Here is a 21,639-nt window from a genome sequence, read left to right as displayed (position 1 = left end):
CTCCTCCTCCTCCTCCTCCTCCTCCTCCTCCTCCTCCTTCTCCTCCTTCTTCTTCTTCTCCTCCTTCTTCTTTCTTCTTTCTGCTTCTTTTAGGGGGAGGTTATGAAGGTGGTGCTTTGCCCTGGGAGGAGTAGGAAGTAGGTGTTTTTTGGGTTCAAATAATAAAAAAAAATATGAAAAGAAAAAAATGCAATGTCCTATTGGAGGACTTTTCCTATGATGAGTATGTAGTGTCCTTCACTATATCTTGATTAATTTTGGTTGGAAGTCTACTTTGTCAGATATAAAAATTGATATACCACTTTGCTTCTTAGGTCTATTCTGTCATCACCACCTAGTTGCACTTCTTGTGTATGAGTCCTTGCAGAGTCTTCCTACTAAAATGGAGGGAAAGAACTAAAGCCACTAAGGACTTCAGTGACTATGAGTGATAGGCTTGGAGGAAAAGGTGTTGCAAGGTTGAGGAGGACAAGTGTGTTTAAAATGGATATAGTGATCATAGGATCAGAGGTGAGGGGGACACAAACATCTGTCCTAACACTAGGAGTAACTGGGATCAGCAGGACCAAGGCACACAGGACTTTGCCTGACAAGTGGCATGGGTTCCTTAAGGTCTTGGCTGGTGGCCTGACCAGACCTTGGGCTCAACCTCCACAGCCAATCCCAAAACACCCAGAGGAAGCTCCACTCCCAGGTGCTCTACCATGCCCAGGATTGTAGGATCCCAGGAGTTTGGTCACACCAGGATCTCAGGGTCCCAGAGGCAGCTTGACTCCCAGGAGCTCAGACACACCCAGGATCTCAGGATCCCAGGATCCCACCATCACAGGATCACAGAGACAGCTTGACTCTGAGAAGTCCTGTCACAAGTATCACAGGAAGAATGAGCTCCAGTCAGATATAGCCAGGGCAGGTAGCACTAGAGATAACCAGATGGCAGGAGACAAGCATAAGAACATGAGCAGCAGAAACCAAGGTTACTTGGCAACATCAGAACCTAATTCTCCCACCATAGCAAGCCCTAGTTACACCATCACACCAGAAAAGTAAGATATGGATCTAAAGTCACTTATCATGATGATGATAGAGGACTTTGAGAAGAACATAAATAACTCTGTTAAAGAAATACAGGAAAACTCAGGTAAACAGGTAGAAGCCCTTAAAGAGGAAACACAAAAAAATTCCCTTAAAGAATTATAGGAAAACACAATCAAACGGTGTGAAGGAATTGAACAAAACCATCCAGTATCTAAAAATGGAACTAGAAACAATACAGATATCAAAAAGGCAGGCAACCCTGGCGTTAGAACACCTAAGAAAGAGATCAGGAGTCATAGACGCAAGCCTTACCAACAGGATACAAGAGATAGAAGAGAGAATATCAGGTACAGAAGATACCATAGAAAACATTGACAGAAGAGTGAAAGAAAATGCAAAAAGCAAAAAGCTAACCCAAAACATTCAGGAAATCCAGAAAACAATGAAAAGACAAAACCTAAGGATAATAAGTATAGAGGAGAGTGAAAATTCCCAACTTAAAGGCCCAGTAAATATCTTCAACAAAATTATAGAAGAAATTTCCCTAACCTAAAGAAAGAGATGTCCATGAACATACAAGAAACCTACAGAACTCCAAATAGACTGGACCAGAAAAGAAATTCCTCCTGTCACATAATAATTAAAACACCAAAGACACTAAACAAAGTAAGAATTTTGAATGCAGTAAGGCCAAAGATGTCAAATGACATAATGGCAGGCCTATCAGAATTACTCCAGACTTCTCACTGGAGATTATGAAAGCTAGAAGATCCTGGACAGATGTCATACAGACCCTAAGAGAACACAAATGCCAGCCCAGGCTACTGTATCCAGCAAAACTCTCAATTAACCATAGACGGATAAAACAAGATATCCCATGACAAAACCAAATTTGCACAGTATCTTTCTACAAACCCAGCCCTACAAAAGATAATAGATGGAAAACACCAACAAAAGGAGGGAAATGTCACCCTAGTAAAAGCAAGAAAATAATCATTCAACTAAGCCACACAAACATAATTCCACCTCTAACAAGAAAATTAACAGGAAGTAGCAATCACTTTTCCTTGATATCTCTTAATATGAAAATTAATATTACGAACATATTCTAATCAATTGAAGTTCAAAAATATGAGAAATTAAAATTTTGTGTGCTGTCATTCTGTGGTCTCTCTAACTTGGTAATTGGAGAAATAGGTCTAATTTTGTACAATCCATATACACTTTCTGCTTGTCTGTAGGTGACAGTATCTTGCTGTGTACCACATAATGGTCTTGAAATCATACTTCTCCTATCTCAGCCTATCAGTAGGATTGTTTATTTGATGTTTTTACAGTATATGATGGTTGGCAGAACAGCTTACATATTTCAAAATTATTTATACTTGACAAAAAAAATAGACAATTTGGGAGGTGACTTGTAAGAGAACAACAAAGAGTGAGAGAGAAGGCTTTGCTTGGTATTTATAATTATAATTATATTTATATTTACATTATATTTATATTTTGAGGAAGAAGACTTTATAAGTTACTCTTTTTTGAGATGAATACTTTCCAAAATCTTTACAGCCAATGAACCAGAATCTTACCCTCACCTAATATCTGTGCCACCCACCAAGCAGAACCATTCTTCATTGAAACAGTTGAATGACTTAATGGATAGATCATCTTAAAACACACACCATTTCTTAAATGAATGTAACCTGTCCCCTGTGGGCTGAGAATGATTACAATAACTCAAGTCAAATAGCTGTGTCCATAGCAGGAACTATATATCCTAATAATCTTGCCTACAATTCATCCTTGACACACCAGAAATGTCAACTCTTAGCTTAGCTGCTATGGAGGTAAAGTCCTATGTTGAGGGACATTGAAATTACAATTCCAATTTTTACAATGAACTTATTACAATGAAATTGTTATTTTGGATTTGTAACACAATAAGAGCCAAGATTTTAAAATTCTAGTAAAAACAAAACAAACAAACAAAAATACTTAATCTATTTATGTTCATTTAATAATATGACTGGTATAAAAATAAATATTTTGTTGAATATAATTAAATTTTAGTTCAATTTAAAAAAAGAAAATGGATATAGCACAGTATTCTCATCAAGGTATGAAGTGGCACTAAGAAAATGGCATGCAGCAAAAATTTGAATGATTAAAAACTTTGAACAATTAAGAAAGAAATTCAAGGACTTATCAGAAGATGGAAAGATTTTCCATGCTCATAGATAAGTAGTATTAACATAGCAAAAATGGCCATTCTATCCAAAGGAATATACATATGCAATATAATCTCCATCAAAATTCCAACACAATTTTTCACAGAACTTGAAAGGACACTTATCAGATTCATATGGAAATATGAGTTCATGCTCAAGTATACACATACACACCAAAAAACAAACAAACACAACTTAGTTAAGATAATCCTTAATAATAGAAGAACTAACTTTTTGGAAGTATCACCATCCCCAGTCTCAATTTTTACTACAATGCTATAGTAATAAATGCAGCATGATTCTGGAACAAGAAAAGATACATTGATCAATGGAAGAGAATTAAAGATCAGGAAGAAGTAAGTCCCCATGCCTAGAGACCTGACTTTTGACAGACTAGAAATATACACTGAAAAAACAAAGAATCTTCAAGAAATGGTGCTGGTCCAATTAGATGGCTAAATACAAAAGAAGCCGAAGAGAGCAATACATATTAATCTTCACAAAAAACTATTCTGAATAGATCAATCCCTCAACATAGGTCCAGTAAATATTATAGAAGAGAAATGGGAATAACCTTGAATTCATTGGCACAGAAAAAGTCCTTGTAAATGGAACATTATTAGCACATGGACACTAAGATTAGCAACAAAAAATGGGACTTCATGAAACTGAAAAACTTCTTCATGGAAAAGGACATCATTAGAACAATATGCCAGGCTACAGAATGTGAAAGCATTTTATCAACTCTACAGCCAATAGAGGGCTAATATTCAAAACTACATCAAGCATTAAAAAAGAAAACAAAACAAAACTGAACATCCAAAAAATAAATAACCCAATTAAAAATGGAGGAGAGATCTAAATGGAGAATTCTCAACAGAGGAAACTCAAATGACTGAGAGGCACTTAAACAAATGTTCAACGTCCTTAGCCATTAGGAAAATACAAATTAAAACTACTTTGAGATTTTACCATATAGCAAACAGAATGCCAAGATCAGAGAATATGTGACAGCTCTCTCTGGTTAGGATGTCTTAGTAAAATATAATATGGAGGCTACAGTAAGAACATTAATTCCATGTCAACCAATGAATATTTTATTTCTGTATTTCTTCTGAATCATGGATTGAAGTTTGGAAAAATGATACGCTTTTGATTTGGAGATATATATATATCACCATTCTGCTAAATCTAGCCTAGGATGTCAAACACCCTAGTGTGTAAATTATCATTGTTATCAAAGGTATTAATGTTCATTTTCCTGATGATTACTGGTATTGTGCATTTTTAAGAAATATGTTTTTTAACCTTTTGCTCATATTTTAATTGGGTTGTATATTTTTTTGTATTTGCATTGAAGTGGAAACTTAAGGGTTCTTTGGAAAATCAGTTATGTCATATGGTGTTTTTCTACTGCAAATGAGTGAAGGAATGCTTTCCTGAAGCAGACACAGGTGAAAGAATGTTCTGCTAAAGGAAGCATGTGAAAGAACAAAGGATGGATTGTTTGCTAATGACATGCATGTATTTGCCTACCTTACACTGAGTAGTTGAGTTCCATTTTTCAGGATTCCATACAGAGAAATACACCAAAATAAACAAACAAACAAATAAATAAATACCCTTCTGTTGGTGTATTGGCAGCTTCTTGCCACTTACACAGATGGGCTAATTGACAGAGTGGTCTCAGCTTATAGAGACTCTCATGGAGTTTTGCTAATAGAGAATCACATGCTGAGGCAAGAGAAGAGGTGAGATAAGACTCATGGTAGACACATGATATTTGGAGGGAGTATAGATAGGACTTAATGGATGGTGAGATTATCTTGCTTGTAGAGATCTCTTTGTAACAATTTGTGGTTTCGTGTCCTCACTGATCTTTGCTTCACAGAGAGAGCACAGCTAAGAACTTCTCAGTTAAGCAGGGGGAGTTTGATTAGATAGGGGGTTTCTGGGATAAGGGGCAGGGACCAAGAAAGGGGATATCATTTGAAATGTAAGTAAAGAAAATATCCAATAAAAAATAATCATCATTGTTATTTGGCTTCTTTGGGTCTGTTGATTGGTTGATGGCTATCCTATATTTTGTGGTTAATATTCACTTATCAGTGAGTATATACTATGCATGTCCTTTTGAGTCTGGGTTACCTCACTCAGGATGATATTTCCTAGTTCCATACATTTGCCTGTGGTATTCATGATGACCTTGTTTTTAATGATTGAGAAATTTTCCATTGTGTAGAGATAACACTTTTCTATATCTATTCTGCATTTGAGAGACATCCAGGTGGTTTCCAGTTCCTGACTATTAGGAATAAAGCTGCCATGAACATAGTTGAGCAAGTGTCCATGTGATATGGTGGAGAAGCCAAATAACAAGGAAAGCATAAGGGAGGATGGTTGGATCTTTTTCAGAAGGGAAAATAAAATAGACCTCAGAGGCCTATGGAAGGAGGGAACTGGGTAGGAGAGGGATGGGGCAAGGAAGGGGTATCATATCTAGGGAGAGCAGGGGACAGAGAAGGGAGATTAGCTGTGGGGTGGGAAAAATCTCTAGGATGTGCCAGAGACCTGGGAGGGAGAGAGGCCTCAGAGGATCTATGGGGGTGACTCTAGCTGAGATTCTTAGCAGTGGAGGATATGGATGCTGAGAGTGGCCACCCACAAAGCCATTGACCCAAAAAGTGTCCTGCCTACAAGATGTGCAGGGACAAAGACATAGCAGGGTCTAAGGGAATGACCAATGTACTGGCTGGTTTTGTGTTTCAACTTGACACAGGCTGGAGATATCACAGAGAAAGGAGCTTCAGTTGGAGAAATGCCTCCATGAGATTCAACTGTGAGGCATTTTCTCAATTAGTGATCAAGGGGGGAGGGCCCCTTGTGGGTAGGACCATCTCTGGGCTGGTAGTCTTGGGTTCTAAAAGAGAGCAGGCTGAGCAAGCCAGAGGAAGCAAGCCAGTAAAGAACATCCATCCATGGCCTCTGCTTCAGCTCCTGCTTCCTGACCTGCTTGAGTTCCAGCCCTGACTTCCTTTGGTGATCAACAGCAACATGGAAGTGTATGCTGAATAAACCCTTTCCTTCCCAACTTGAAAAAGAAAGTAATCATCATTAAAATAAAATAAAATAAAGTTGGCAAATAAAATTTAAATAATATAAAAGACCTGTGCACTGAAAAGTCACACTATTGTAGCAAAATTTTAAAGACACAAAGAAAAGAATATTCCATGATTATAGACTGGAAAAAATAGTATTTTCAAAATGGCCATGGGACCTAGGGGTTTGGCTTAAATTAGAGTACCTGGCTATCATGTGCAAGGCAATAAATTCAGTACACAGAAATTGAAAATTAGCTCATAATTTCTTGAGATATACACATTAAATTCATTTTCTATCAAGATCTAGTGACATTTTCAATAGAATTAAAAGTCTATCCACAAAAGATCATGAATGGCTGAGATAATTTTGGACTAAAAGAGCAAAGGTGAAGGAAGGTACTTTACTGCTACTACAAATAATGAAATATTGAGAACAAACATTTAAATAAGATGACAAGAATGAGGCCCAGAAATGCAACTTTACATTCATGATCAAGGTGTCAAAAACAGTGAGAAAACAAGTGTTTCTTTAATAACTCCTATTGAGAAACAGATCTCTGCAAGCAGATGAATGGAACTCATGTATCAAAATGAAGTCAAAACAGATTCCATTTAAGGTTTGAATGTCTCCATCTATAGTAAGAGACCTTGGGCAAAGCTTCTAGGCTTTAGTCTTGGCAATGGGCTTTGGGCATTGCATGAAAAGTATAGATGATAAAAGCAAAAATAAACAACTGGGATTACATCAAATTTAACAATCCTTTTACAAGTTAGGAAACAGTCATCAGTGAAAAGACAAATGACAAAAACAGGAGAAGATCTTTTTGTTTATTAAATTAGCTAAACTTTAAAAGAGCTTTAAATAATTGTCAGCCTAAAATTCCAAAATGCTTCAACGACTTCATATTTCAGAGATAATTGTATGCATTTGTTTTAAGTTGCAAAAATAATAAAATTGTGTAGAATATATAAACCTAAGAGTTTTCTCATTTAAGGACATTTACTTACAAAGCTGCAGGTCTTTTACATTGTTAAACCATTTATGGGATATTTGTACAATAGTTTTCATCAAAATAAAAATTTAAAAAATATTCATATTTTTAAAAAGATTGATTTCAATGGATTCACTGTATTTAGATATGTTATGTCCTATATTTGATATTTTTCCTCATATTATATTTAGACAAAGCATAATGAATTTTTCTTATAAATTTTACAATCCATTACCCAACAACTAGAATATGATAAATGCTTATTTTCTAGAACATGTATATAAAGCTTTATTATTCAAGTATCAAAATACATTTTCAAACATAATGTCTGCATCTATTTCTGCACATGTACCTTTTACTATAAAATAATTTCATTAACTAAGAATAAACACTTTGGAACTTATGGTGTTATACTGATGTGTTTGACTCCATAAATGATCCCCTTTGACACTGCTAAGATTCAGTGTATAAAACCTGGTGAAATCACCTCAATTATTTGATAGTCTTTCATTTTAAAGAAAATTGCACATACAAATAATTTAACATCTACAGTAAGCTGTCAAAAATAAATTTAAGATTTTACTGTTCTCTCTCTTGATTTATATGTCATTGTTCTTTTACTCCAGTGAATTATTTCAATTATGTCTTTGGCAGAGTGCTTGACAAGATGGCTTGTAAGTCACAGTATTAGGAAAGATGCTTCAAGCTTGACTGTGCTTACTGATGTGTTTGCTGATTAAGAATGTTTGACAAACTGTGTCTCCTCTGTGGTGTAAGCCACAAGCGTTGTTTTCTCTGTGAGCTGCAAATGACAACATCTCTAACAGTAGAAAGGCAACATGGTACCTGTGTTTCACCAACAGTACAGATTTATGACTAACACACACAGATCACAGAAAATGACACTTTAATTCAGCAAGTATAAATGGTCAGCTTCCCCAGGGAAGAATCTTTAGCAGATAGACCAATATATGAAACACAGTGGAGGAATATAAAAACTGCTATTGGGCTTTTGAAAATTGTATGTTATCTCAGCTGTTAATTGTAGGTTTTGTGCCTTTTGTTTTAATTCTAGAGAAGTGCAGAAGTAGAACCCTTTATTAAGCTCATCCAGTATCAGTCTATGAACATCCCAATTACATGTTGTTTGTTTGTAGGAAGTCAGGTTGAACTAAGTAAGGAACATTTACCAGTAACGTGTTATTGGATATAAAAGGAGATGCATGCCAAAACCATGATGGCCCTGGGTTCCATGGAAGTTTTCCCTGTTTTATGTCTTCATAACTCCCTTAATTATGTCCTAAATACAGGCACATTTTTGAAACATGTTTACAGTCTAAACCAACTATTGTTTGGCATTTAGAAAACTAGTTCTACTATATAGTTGTTAAGGTTTAAGAAATAAATACAGATTTTCATTTATTGGCCTAAATAGTATTCACAGTTAGTTTAAAACATTTTAATTTGTATTGGGCATCTGGGGTCTAACTCATTAAGTAACAAAATGAATAATTTCAAATACTGCTTCCTAAATGTGTGAAAATCTTTTAGACAGTCAAAGAGGAGACCATATTTCCCCAACCATATGCTGTCTTTACAATCTGCTAAGGCATTAGCCTTTTAGTGTGAAAACCTGCTGTAAGGTTGAAATGTAAACCTCATTAGCAAGAAAAATGTTTTGTCCGGTAAAGGAAAGAAAGAAAATAAAGTTAATGTGTTTATTGATTTAAGGCATCAATGAAAATGTTTGCCAAGAAATTTGACGCAGTACGATTTACTGACTAGATTAACTCAACAGCTTTTCCAAGTTGTTTTAATGAATTCTATAGGAATCACATTTGTCAACATAAAATTATCTGTTATATGTTTTCTGAATGCGTGTGTAGTTGTGTGGTTTTGTGTGCATGTTTTGCATGCATGTGAGTATCCATGTGCAAGTTGGCTAAAGGAGATCAGTGGAACCTTACTGTGTCACTGACCTGCGTTCTTACTGATGTAACTAAGCTGGAGGACATAGGAACTCCTGGGATCCACCTGTCTTTGCCTCCCCATTACTGACTATCTAGGCATGCAGCCATGCTGAGGACTTTTTAAATTTTTATTTTATGTGTATGAGTATTTTACCTACATGTATGTCTGTGTCTTACATGAGTGCCTGGTGCCCCATAAAGATGAAAAGAAGATTGACAATTGCTTAGAATGGCTGGCCTTACAGATACTTATATGTGACATGTTGGTGCTAGGAATTGGACCTAGATCCTCTGGAAGAGCGGTGAGCTACCTCACCAGGCCCGAAGCCTAACTTTTGTCCTAAGTGCTGGGCATTCTAACTCAGGTCCTCATGTTTGCACAGCAAGTACTTTTACATAGTGTACCATCTCACCAGTTCAAATTCAAATTACCTCAAAATAATCTATAGAACTCTATAATTCACCAAGTTAATGTAATTTGTAACACTTGGATGTCTATTATGTTCCATTATTTTATGTTATTCCTAGTTTTATACATTGAGTACTATATAATTCATATGTTGTTTTAGGCCTATTTGTAAAACTTTCCAGTTGATTTAATTATATTTCATAATTACTAGGAAAACATAACGATTTTCTATGTTTTTATTTTATCTCTTAAGATTGCAATATAATTACAACATTTCCCCCTTTCCTTTCCTTCCTCAAATCCCTCTCATGGTACAAATATCAGTAATGCATAGGATTTGGATATTTAATATATGCAGTTTAATATGTCATTCAAATTTACCTCATTTGTATTTTAATTATGTGCAATATGTGTTTCTCTGTGTGTGGATATGTGAACATGAGTGCAGAAACCTGCAAAGTCCAGGAGTGTCTGATTCACTGGAGCTAGAATTACAGGCAGTTGTAGGTGATAGGAACTAAACTCAGGTTGTCTGTAAAAGCAGGTATGTGCTCATAATTTCTGAGTTATCTCTCCAGCACTAAATCTCCTAGCTTACCCATCCTGTCATAGGGCCTTGCTCAGTAGCCCAAGCCAGCCTCAAACTCACAGTTGCTACTTCAGATAGTGAGTCCTATGAATTCAAGCATGCATCATTACAACCTTTTCTCCTGACTGATTGAAAATTACACTGCTTTCTAAATTTCTAAGGTCATTATAAATAACGTATTAGTATTTTAGTTCAGAATACCTTCCTGGTTTAATTCATCCCTATCTCATTGTTCTTAGGACACTTATTTTCCCAGCTAACCTAAATAGAATGTTGTTTGTTTGCATCATTTTTGTAATAAAATATTTGCTACACACGACTACTGCAGTTTAACTAAATCATAACCTGGTGATCAAGAGGAAAAAAAAATCTAGATTTTACTTTGCTGAATCCACATAAAACTAGACAAAGCAGGCTGTAGAGGAAGGCATAAAGTAAACTTCAAGTGGGTAATCCTGTGACAGAGAAATTCTTGACTTTCTGGTTAAAGGAGATATCCAATGAAAAGATAGCAACATCTAGATTCTTCTACCATTTTGAAAATGATCTAATATAATATTGGACTAATGAGTAGTCTTATCATTTCATGTAGCTACTTTGATTGTGGCCATCATTTAAATATATTTATTCTACCAGATTCCTTTAAAAAAAGAAAAAAGTCCTATGGCCAAAAATAAATTAAAGAAATCTTACTTTTCTCTGAAGGTGTGTAGAAAGACTAATTATTCATTTTAAACATAGTATGTCCTAGACATATTTCAAGCATTTCTTTAAATTGTATGCCTATGAATGGTTTGCCTATCCATATATTTCTGTACTACATGTGTTCCTGGTCTTCTCAGAGGCCAGAAGAGGGCATCAGACCTCATAGAAGTGGATTACACACAGTTGTAAGCTGCCTTGTGGTTGTAGGAATTGATCAGGCTCTTAACAAGGCTCTTAACAACTCATTAACCCCAGAAATATATTTCAATTATTTTTTTTTCTATGTCTACTATGGCTATGAATGTGCAGAAAAAGGCTCTGACTATACATTGAGAAATTCTATATAGGGTTGTTGTTTACAGTTTGTTTTTATAACTAAGATGCCCGATTGTTCTTTACCACATAGACATCCTTGGTTAAAAATAATTTTGCTGGCTAAAAACAATGGCTTCATGAAATTCTCAGGTAAATGAATGGAACTAGAAATTATCGTCCTGAGTGAGGTAACCCAGTCACAAAAGAACACACAAGGTATGCATTCACTGATAAGTGGATATTAACCCAGACACTTGGAACACCCAACATACAATTCACAGACCACATGAAGCTCAAGAAGGAAGACCAAAGTGTGGATGCTTCAGTCCTTCTTAGAAGGATGAACAAAATACGTACGGGAGCAAATATGGAGACTGAGTGTGGAGCAGAGACTGAAGAAAAGGCCATCCAGAGACTGCCCCACCTGGGGATTCATCCCATATACAGTCACCAAACCTAGACACTGTTGTGGACACCAACAAGTGCTTGCTGACAGAAGCCTCATAGAGTGGTCTCCTGAGAAGTTCTGCCAGTGCCTGACAAATACAGAAGTGGATGCTCAGAGCCATACAGTGAACTGAGCACAGGGTCCCCAATGGAGGAGCTAGAGAAAGTGCCCAAGGAGCTGAAGGGGTTTGCAGTTCCATAGGAAGAATAACAATATGAACCAACCAGTAACCCCAGAGCTCCCTGGGACTAAATTACCAATCAAAGAGTACACATGGAGGAATCCATGGCTCCAGACACATATGTAGCAGAGGATAACATTGTTTGGCATCAATAGGAGAGAGGTCCTTGGTCCTGTGAAGACTCAGTGCCCCAGTTTAAGGGAATGCCAGGGCAGGAGGTGGGAGTGAGTGGGTGGAGGAACACCCTTATAGAAGCAGGAGGATGGGGGATGGGATAGAGTGTTTCCAGAGAGGAAACCAGAAAGGGGGATAATATTTGAAATGTAATTAAAGAAAATATCCAATAAAAGAAAAGAAAAAAATTTAAAGGAATAAAATGATTAAAAAAAGGAATTTTTAAAAGTAAGCATTTTGAGACAGTTCCTGTTAACTGATCTGTAGGGATGTTTAATGTGAGATGTAAGTTAATTTATTGTAAAATTGGGTTGACACCATTTTAAGGGTTACTTTAACACATTAAGGAATGTGAAATTAAAGTGAAAGCTTAGGAAAATTCAATGCTTGAGTTTGATAAATGAAATGTGTTTTTCTTCTTCATCTAGAAGAAAACAAAATGTAAGCTTTAGTGCAATTTACCAACACCCTTAATTGAGTTTTAAGCCTAGCATCTGCTTCTTGGATGACTATAAGCTTAGCACCCAGGGTGTGAAGAAAGCAGCAGGAACTGCCTAGCTTCTTTTTGTTCTGATGTCTATTTATCTCCTCAGGCCCAGTGCTCTCCTCCTTCTGCAAAAGACTGAAATTAAGTAATGCAGCCTGCACTCTCTAATTTTAGTCATAGCATTCTTCTCAGGATGGCAGGGTGGAGAGACTGTATTGTGACAAATATTTCAACCTCCTTTTCAACCTAAGGATGATAATTTCAGTGTCATTTATAATAGATATGGGAGGTTAGAAATGCCTCCATCTTAGCAGCTGTAAAACTGTTATCATAAAATAACATGATTTTAGACATTTCATTTTGTTGTTTTGGAATCAAGGGAGGAGTTATTTTGATTAGAAAAAAAACAGAAAAATATGCAGTAAAATTTTAATCAGCTGATAGTAACATTAAAATTAAGGTAACCATTTTCAAGACATGCACAATTTTACAATATCATTTATATTTCTGATTTGTACACTATTGTAGCAACTGGATGCTCAAAGATATTTTTGATGAGTATATTTTTAAAAGTTTTAATGATTTTTATGTACTCAACCTTAATTCCAAAATCTTCAATCTCCATACATTTGAAATTATATTTCAATTCATGCAGCAGTCAGTATTAAAGCTTCTCTTTTATATAATTCTAGCTTTTTGGCAGAGGCTATTTACAAGTTACTATTGATAGCTTCTTTCATTTTGATCCAGTCACTGGTTGCTCATACATATCTAGAATGTAATAGTGGAGTATAACAACAGCATTCAAACTAAATAAACTATGTCTATGTTAACACCTAGAAATACTAAAAGAAATTTGAAGAGATGTGGGGAAATACAGAATCTATTAGCACATTGATCTAAATAGTTTATTTTATTGCTAAATTAACTCAATTATTCAACAAATGCAATATGCAGCGTACTTCAAGATTAATAGTCACTAGGAACAATTGTACACTCTGTCTTAAAGACCCCCGAGTCAACAAGAAAACACATACATTTAAATAAAACTCCCCAGATGACAGATATGATAATCACAGTCCTAGATATCAAGATAACATGACAAAGGAATAATTCTATAATAAATTGGGATATTGTTCAAAGTTTTCCTAGAGGAAGAAACATTCTTAAAAATTTGCTTATTTCGATTGTACCTGTATGATTGTTGCTTTATGTATGGTTTGCACCATGTGTATTCAGTACTCAAAGAGCAGTACTATGAGATGACAACAAATCTCTTGCACCTGGAACTAACAGAATGTTGTGAGCTATTGTGTGGATGCAGAGAACCCAACCCAGATCTTCTGCAAGAGCAGCAAGTGCTCTTAACTACTAAGTCATTTCTCCATTGCCCAAGGAAGAGATATTATCGTTGAAATCTGAGGGATAAAAGTGTATTAGGTCTTGAGAGGGAGAAAGATGGTCGAGGGAAAGGATATATAAATAACATGATGCATTGCCCAACTCAAAAAGATTCTATGCAGAGATCTACTTTGATAGTTTCCCTATATCTGCCTATGTCTACAGGTAGAGAATAAGCTGAGGTAAAATTTGTCTAAATGTCAAAAAGCCATTATACATTACATTTTTTTTCCTATTTCACTGGAGTATTTGCCTTACACCCCCCCACCCCCCATTTTCAATCTCACTTCTGGAAACTAGATTTCAGCTACTTCTAAAGAAAGCATCCAGTCGCTTTTTTCTGCCTGTCCTTCAACTTCTTATGCCCCACTGCTTCTGGACTTGTTTCTGCTGGATCAAAGTCAGTTCCCTTTTTTCTGAGGCTAACAGAAGAGTTTTCAGAACAGCTCAAATCAGATTGTGGGCTACCTCCAAAACTTGCTGCCAGGGCAGCAAATTGGAGCACAAACGAATTTGAATGACTTCATTTGATGATTTCACTATTTTAGGTTCAGACACCATCTTAGAGAAATTGACCTAAGCTCGAAATCAAGTTATCTAACAGACTGGCACCTATCACCAGTTTCCAGGTTACCCCCAACAAGAGCTTTGTCTAGCACTAGTTTCCAAGTCATTCCCCAAGAAATCTACACCTCCAGGTTACAAGCCTGTCTCTGACACTTCACTTCCTAACAACCAACAATCAGCAGAAAATCAGAAGTTAAGTTTATGGTTTGGCTCCCAGCACCATCCAATTATATTAAAGGCCATAATGGTCCCCCAATCAGATGTTTATCAGGCTAGATACCCCCTTCTTGCCTGTCTAAATGTTTGCCTAAAACTAGGCTCGGGGCTCAAACTGCCTGCTGTGTCAGGGTTCGCTGGTAGCCAAGTTCCCGCCCCATAAAGAGATCCTAATGTGATTGCATCTGAATCTGTTCCTTGGTGGTATTTTAGGGGTTCACAAACATTTCCTGTCACAACACATTCCAAACTACACATGTGACCATTTTCTTTCAGAATAAATATGTCTAGTATTGACTGCTTAGCACAGAAACTATAGTAAACAATTTTGTGTAGTGAAAGTTTGAAGTTGATTGTGTTTCTATGGATGTAAACATACATAAAGTATAAGCACTTAAGTTTATACAATAATTTCAATTGGTTAATTTTCATGTCCGTTGGTGTTTTGCCTACATGTGTATCTATATGAGTGTGACAGATCTTCTGGAACTGGAGTTACAGACACTGTCATGTGGGTGCTGTGAATTGAACTTTGGTCATCTGGAAGAGCAGCCAGTGCTCTTAACCCCTGAGCCATCTCTCTGTCAATAATGTTTTTTAACTTCTACTTGGTTTTATATTTTACTCAACAACCCTTTTTAGAGGACATATATAACTTATAGAAGACAATATTTAAGTACTATTTCCAGTGTTGGTATGAATAAAAATATTAAGATTTGTCAATTCTCTGAAATGAAATCATTGGTAAAAATTTTTTAAGAGAATGAAAACCTCACTAGAACCTTTGTATGTAGTAATACGATTTGAAAGTACCCTCTTAACTCCCCTTACCTAACCTCAGGTGAACCCTGAGAAAAGGGGCTACGGTTTCACTCATCACAGCTCTCCACCCAAACAATAAATGCTTTAAAATCATGGACTGCCTCTTTTCATAGGGAGCTGTCATGGGGAACAATGTAAGGTCTTCCTCTAAAGACACTCATGTTTAATCGCCAGCTGGCGGCCTCTCTGCACTCCCAGACATGGTCTTCACCAAGCAAAGCACACTGCTTGCTGAGCAGGCCAAAGACTCTCCTCCTCACTGGACTCAGCCAGAGTGCTCTCCTCTTGCCCTTTCCTTTGGCCCCAGGACAGAGCCAACCCTGCAGGCCCCCACTCTGCTCCCAGCTGTTCTCCAACATTGAGAGGTATCTGTGGTGTCCACGAGTTAGAATCTGCTGTCCCCAGTCTCTGTTCAGGCCCCGGGACCCTGAGCCAACTCTGGTAGTCCCAGGGTCCTCAGACAGCTTTGCACAGTACAACACCTGCCTGATGGCAGTGTGGTGTACACCCAGTCAAACTTCCATGAGAGGCCCTAACCCTGTGGCATCCACTTCTCTATTTGTCAGGTACTGCCATAGCCTCACAAGAGATAGCTATATCAAAATCTTGCTGGCATATTCAGTAGTGTCTGGGTTTGGTGGCTGATTATGTGATGGATCCCCGAGTGAGACAGTCTTTGGATGGTTCATCCTTTCGTCCNAGCTCCAAACTTTGTCTCTGTAACTCCTTCCATGGGTATTTTGTTCCCTATTCTAAGGAGCAATGAAGTATCCACACGTTGGTCTTCTTTCTTCTTGATTTTCTTGTGTTTTGAAAATTGTATCGGGTATTCTAAGTTTCTGGGCTAATATCCACTTACTTGCAGTGTTATATGCTGTGACTCCTGCATTTCAACCTAGCTCCACTAGAAAACAGGCTGCCTTTCAAGAGCATTTGTGAATTTGTTTGTTTGTTTGTTTCATTACTGATACATTTTCAACTGTTTTGCCAAGGGTTTAATAGTGTAGTTTTCATTTGTTTGTTTACAACTAAATTTTTAAAAATCTTTTTTTATTAGATATTTTCTTTATTTACATTTCAAATGTTATCCCCTTTCCTTGTTTCCCCACTAACCTACCTCCACCCTTCCTTTGCTCACCATCCCACCCACTCCAGATTCTTGGCCCTGGCATTACCCTACACTGGGACATAGAGCTTTCACAGAACAAAGGGGGGCTCTCCTTCCGTTGATGACCAACTAACTTTTTCTTTCTATTAGGTGATATCAGCCCTGAGTTTGACTATTTCCTGCCCTCTACTCCACTTAGGTACATTTGCTTCTTTTTGTTTTAGAGCTTTCAAACGTGCTGTTAAGCTGCTAGTGTGTGTTGTCTCCAGTTTCTTTTTGGAGGCACTCAGAGCTGTGAGTTTTCCTCTTACCACTGCTTTCATTGTGCCCCATAAGTTTTGTTATGATGAGTCTTCATTTTCATTAAATTCTAAAAAGTCTTTAATTTCTTTCCTTATTTCTTCCTTGACCAAATTATCATTGATTAGAGCATTGTTCAGTTTCCATGTGTATGTGTGTTTTACATTTTTTTTTGGTGGGGGGGGGATTTAAGATCAGTCTTAGTCTGTGGTGATCTGATAGGATACATGGGATTATTTCAATCTTCATATATCTGTTGAGGCCTATTTTGTGGCCAATTATATGGTCAATTTAGGAGAAGGTACCATGAAATGCCTAGAAGGCATATTCTTTTGTTTTAGGATGAAATGTTTTATAGATATATGTTAAATCATTTTGTTGTAAAACTTTTGTATGTTTCACTGTGTCTCTCTTTAATTTCTGTTACCATGATGTGGCCATTGCTGAGAGTAGGGTGTTGAAGTCTCCCATGAGTATTGTGTGTGTTGCAACATGTGTTTTGAGCTTTAGTAAAGTTTCTTTTATGAATGTGGGTGCCCTTGTAGTAGGAGCATAGATATTCAGAATAGAGAGTTCTTTTTGGTAGATTTTTCCTTTGATGAGTATGAAGTGTCCTTCCTTATTTTTTTTTGATAATTTTTAGTTGAAAGTTGGTTTCATTTGATATTAGAATGGCTACTCCAGCTTCTTTCTTGGGACCATGTGCTTGGATAATTTTTTTTCCAGTCTTTTACTCTGAGGTATTGTATGTCTTTTCACCGAGTTGGGTTTCCTGTATGAAGCAAAAGGTTTGGTACTCTTTTACTAATCCAATCTCTTAGTCTCTGTCTTTTTATTGGGGTATTGAGTCCATTGACATTAAGAGACATTAAGGAAAAAAGATTGTTGCTTCCTATTATTTTTGAGGTTAGAGGTGGAATTATGTCTCTGTGATTTCCTCTTTTTGGTTTTTAAAGGAAGATTATTTTCATGCTTCCCTTCTTGTGTTGGAGTTTTCCGTTTATTATCCTTTGACAGGCTGGATTTGTAAAGAGATATTGTGTAAAATTTTGTCATGAAATGTCTTGGTTTCTCCATCTATCGTTATTGAGAGTTTTCCTGGGTATAGTTGCCTGGACTGGCATTTGTATTCTCTTGAGATCTGTATGACATCTGTCCAGCATCTTCTGGCTTTCATAGTTTCTGGTGAAAAGTCTTGTGCAATTTTAATAGATCTGCCTTCATATGTTACTTGACCTTTTTCCCTTATTGCTTTTAATATTATTTCTTTGTTCAGTGCATTTGGAGTTTCAATTATTATGGGACAGGGGGAATTTCTTTTCTGGTCCAGTCTATTTGGAGTTCTGTAGGCATCTCGTATATTCATGGGCATCTCTTTTTTTTTTTTTTCTGTTAGGGGAGTTTTCTTCTATAATTATGTTGAAGATATTTACTGACTCTTTCATTTGGGAATATTCACTCTTCTGTATGTATTATCCTTAGGTTTAGTCTTCTCATTATGTCCTGGATTTCCTACATGTTTTGGGTTAGGAACTTTATGCATTTTGCATTTTCTTTGACTGTTGTGTCAATGTTTTCTATGGGATCTTCTGCCCCTGAGATTCTCTCTTCTATCTCTTGTATTCTGTTTGTGATGTTTGTACCTATGACTCCTGATCTCTTTCCTAGGTTTTCTATCTCCAGTGTTGTCCCCCTTTGGGTTTTCTTTATTGTTTATACTTCCAATTTTACATCTTGGATGGTTTTGTTCAATTCCTTTACCTGTTTGGTTGTGGTTTCCTGTAATTTTTTAAAGGAATTTTTGTGTTTCCTATTTAAGGGCTTCTTCCTGTTTACCTGAGTTTTCCTGTATTTCTTTAATGGAGTAACTTATGTCCTTCTTAAAATCCTCTATCAGCATCATTAGATATTATTTTAAAGACTCATTTTGCTTTTCTGGTGTGTTCTGGAATCCACGATTTGCTATGGTGAGAGAACTGGGGTCTGATGGTTCCAAGTAGTCTTGGTTTCTGTTGGTAAGTTTCTTGCATTTGCCTTTCACCATCTGGTTATATCTGGTGTTAGATGTTCTTGTTGTCTCTGCCTAGAGCTTGTTCCTCCTGTGGGTCTTTAAGCCTATATCGGCACTACTGGGAGACCAGTTTTCTCCTGTTGGAACTTGTGTTGAGAGGGATCTATAACAGTCCAAGGAAGGATCCTGTCCCAGCTGTTCAACTGTTCTTGCACACCATTTGTTCCTCACTGCCAAGCTCCAGACAGTTATTGGAGAGAAAGTGGCTATCTCACCTCTGATCCTGGGAATGAAAACATTCTTGGGAGAACAGGTCTCTCCTGGCGGGACCTGTATACTATGGGCTGTAGAAGAGCCTTAGCTTGCAGGTGCATATGGCAGACCAGAAGGATCCTGTCCCAGTGGCTCCATTTTTAAAAAAAAAAAATATTCTTCAAATATTTCCTAAGTGTAAAGGTCATTTCTATATAGGTTTGCAATCACTTTAGTTTTAAATACTTGTTTTTGTAAAATATCAAATTGAAAGAGAGGTTAATTTTCTTTTTCTCCTTTATTTCCTTATTTATTTGTGTACGTGTATGGGTGTATGTGTGGAAGACATTGTTTCCTTGGAGTCATCTACAACCTCTGGCTTCTACAGTTTTTTTCTTGCTCTTCTTCTAAATAGATCCCTGAGCCTTGGGGGGAGGGGGGGTTGGATGTGATAAAGGCATTGAATTGGGGTCTGAGTCTTACAGATTTCTCATTCTCTGCACATTGTCATGATTTCTTATATTTTTTACATTAAAGTATGCCAAGGATGTACAACAATATTTATCCTATAGTTAAGGGTTTTTGAGATCAGTGAATGAAATCAGCATTTATCAAATGTAGAGAATATTATAAGCATTTCATACTGTCTTAGTGAGTCCTTGTTCAATACATAATGGGAAAAAGTTTCTATATAGATAATGTAGTACAGATACAGAAGGATAGAGATATGGAAATAAAAATAGAGATATGAGGAGATATAGAAGTACAGATACCAATATGATGTGAAGATAAGAATATAAGGCCCACTTCATATTTATAATCACCAAACTTATGAATATTCTCTAATTTACTATTTCAGATACTTGGCAGTGATTGTCTCTGAAAGAAAGATTGCTTTTATATTTTGACTTTAGAGCAATGACATAATTCAGCTGTTAATTAAAAGAGAACGTAGGACAGCACACAGATTTAAAAAAAAAAAATCATTGATTTCTTCTGAGTTTTACATCATGCACCCTAATCCTGCTCATCTTCCCATCCCTCATATCTGCACTTCACCCTTGCAACCTCCTCCCCAGACACACACACACACACACACACACACACACACACACACACACACACAAATCTAAGCATAGGAAATATATCATTATGGAAGGTGTGTGTCCCACAGTATATCCCTCGATCCCCATATCTTCACTTGCATATGTTAATTGCAATGAATCAGTAGTCTGCTTTGAGATCTCTTGCTTCTGTTACTCATTAATATTGAATTGGACTACTCCCTGTCATTCTGCTGATGTTTCTTAGACTCTGAAGCTTTGAATCAACAGAACTAGGCATTTCATGTGTCATAACAATTTGGGTGTGCTGGCCCTGTCCTTTCCAGTCTGAAACACTTGGGAGAATAGACCTTGAACATTGCCTGGGCAGCACAATTGAGCTGGCACTAGAGGAGAGAGTGTAGGTGTGTCATCCCTGAGAACAAGATTTTGTGAGAACTGGTGATATGGTGCCACCACTGTTCTGTCATGAGATGGCATGGATGCAGGAGTGATGCCTTCCCCACTTTGTCCTGAGCTTACCCCAAGGAAAATGAGAGTTAGGGAGCTGGCTCTGACACTTCACTGACTGTAGCACTGGAGAGAGTGGGTCCTGCACTTACCCTGGGAAACAGTGAAGCTGGTATTGATGGCCAAAGCATGGGGCTAGCCAGACATTATGATATGATAGCAGGGGAGCATTTCAAGTCCCTCACAGACTGTGAAACTGCAGCATTTGGGAGAGTGGGCTCTGTAATTGGACTGGGCAGTAAAGTAGAGTTGGCTTTGAAGGTATAGATGCAAATGAGCTGACCTCTAGGACAAGAAGAGCAGGAGAGGTTACCCTGCCTCATGCTTATTTGGTGGCCTAGTCTGAGCAAGGTTAGAGAGCTTGCCCTGATAGTACTGATGCAGGAGATTCAGATAGCAGAACAACTCAGCTACTATCAAGACCCAGGTCTTTGAGTTGGCACACAGGAAAATCTACATTATCTGCACATGGTGAGAAGTAGAAAATTTGACCCTGTGCCACAGGTCTCCATACTCAGGACCCACTGGGAGTGAGCTGGTCTCACAACAGTGCTGACAAACCTGAGAGCACAAGTGAGACCACCATTTCTGCTCAAATTTCTGGCCCAAGATGGACATTCCCAGAGCCACCAGGACACAAAAACCAAGGAACAGCCAGGGAAAGGAACCTTCTGGTTTTTTTTGTTTTTTTTTTTTTTTTTTTTTTTATATTTACTTCATTTACATTTTAAATGCTATTCCCAAAGTCCCC

The 21,639-nt window shown here is 37.1% G+C and overlaps 1 protein-coding gene across 2 annotated transcripts in view; it reads left to right on the top strand.

The window, feature by feature from the left end:
* Nucleotides 1-21,639, top strand: part of LOC110314564 (protein PPP4R3C-like) — a 44,389-nt gene that overhangs the window by 1,537 nt on the left and 21,213 nt on the right. The window lies entirely within an intron of this gene.

This window comes from Mus pahari, chromosome X, assembly GCF_900095145.1.
Source record: "Mus pahari chromosome X, PAHARI_EIJ_v1.1, whole genome shotgun sequence".
In the NCBI taxonomy this organism is placed as follows: Eukaryota; Metazoa; Chordata; class Mammalia; order Rodentia; family Muridae; genus Mus; species Mus pahari.
This window is presented reverse-complemented; position numbering and strand designations above follow the sequence as displayed.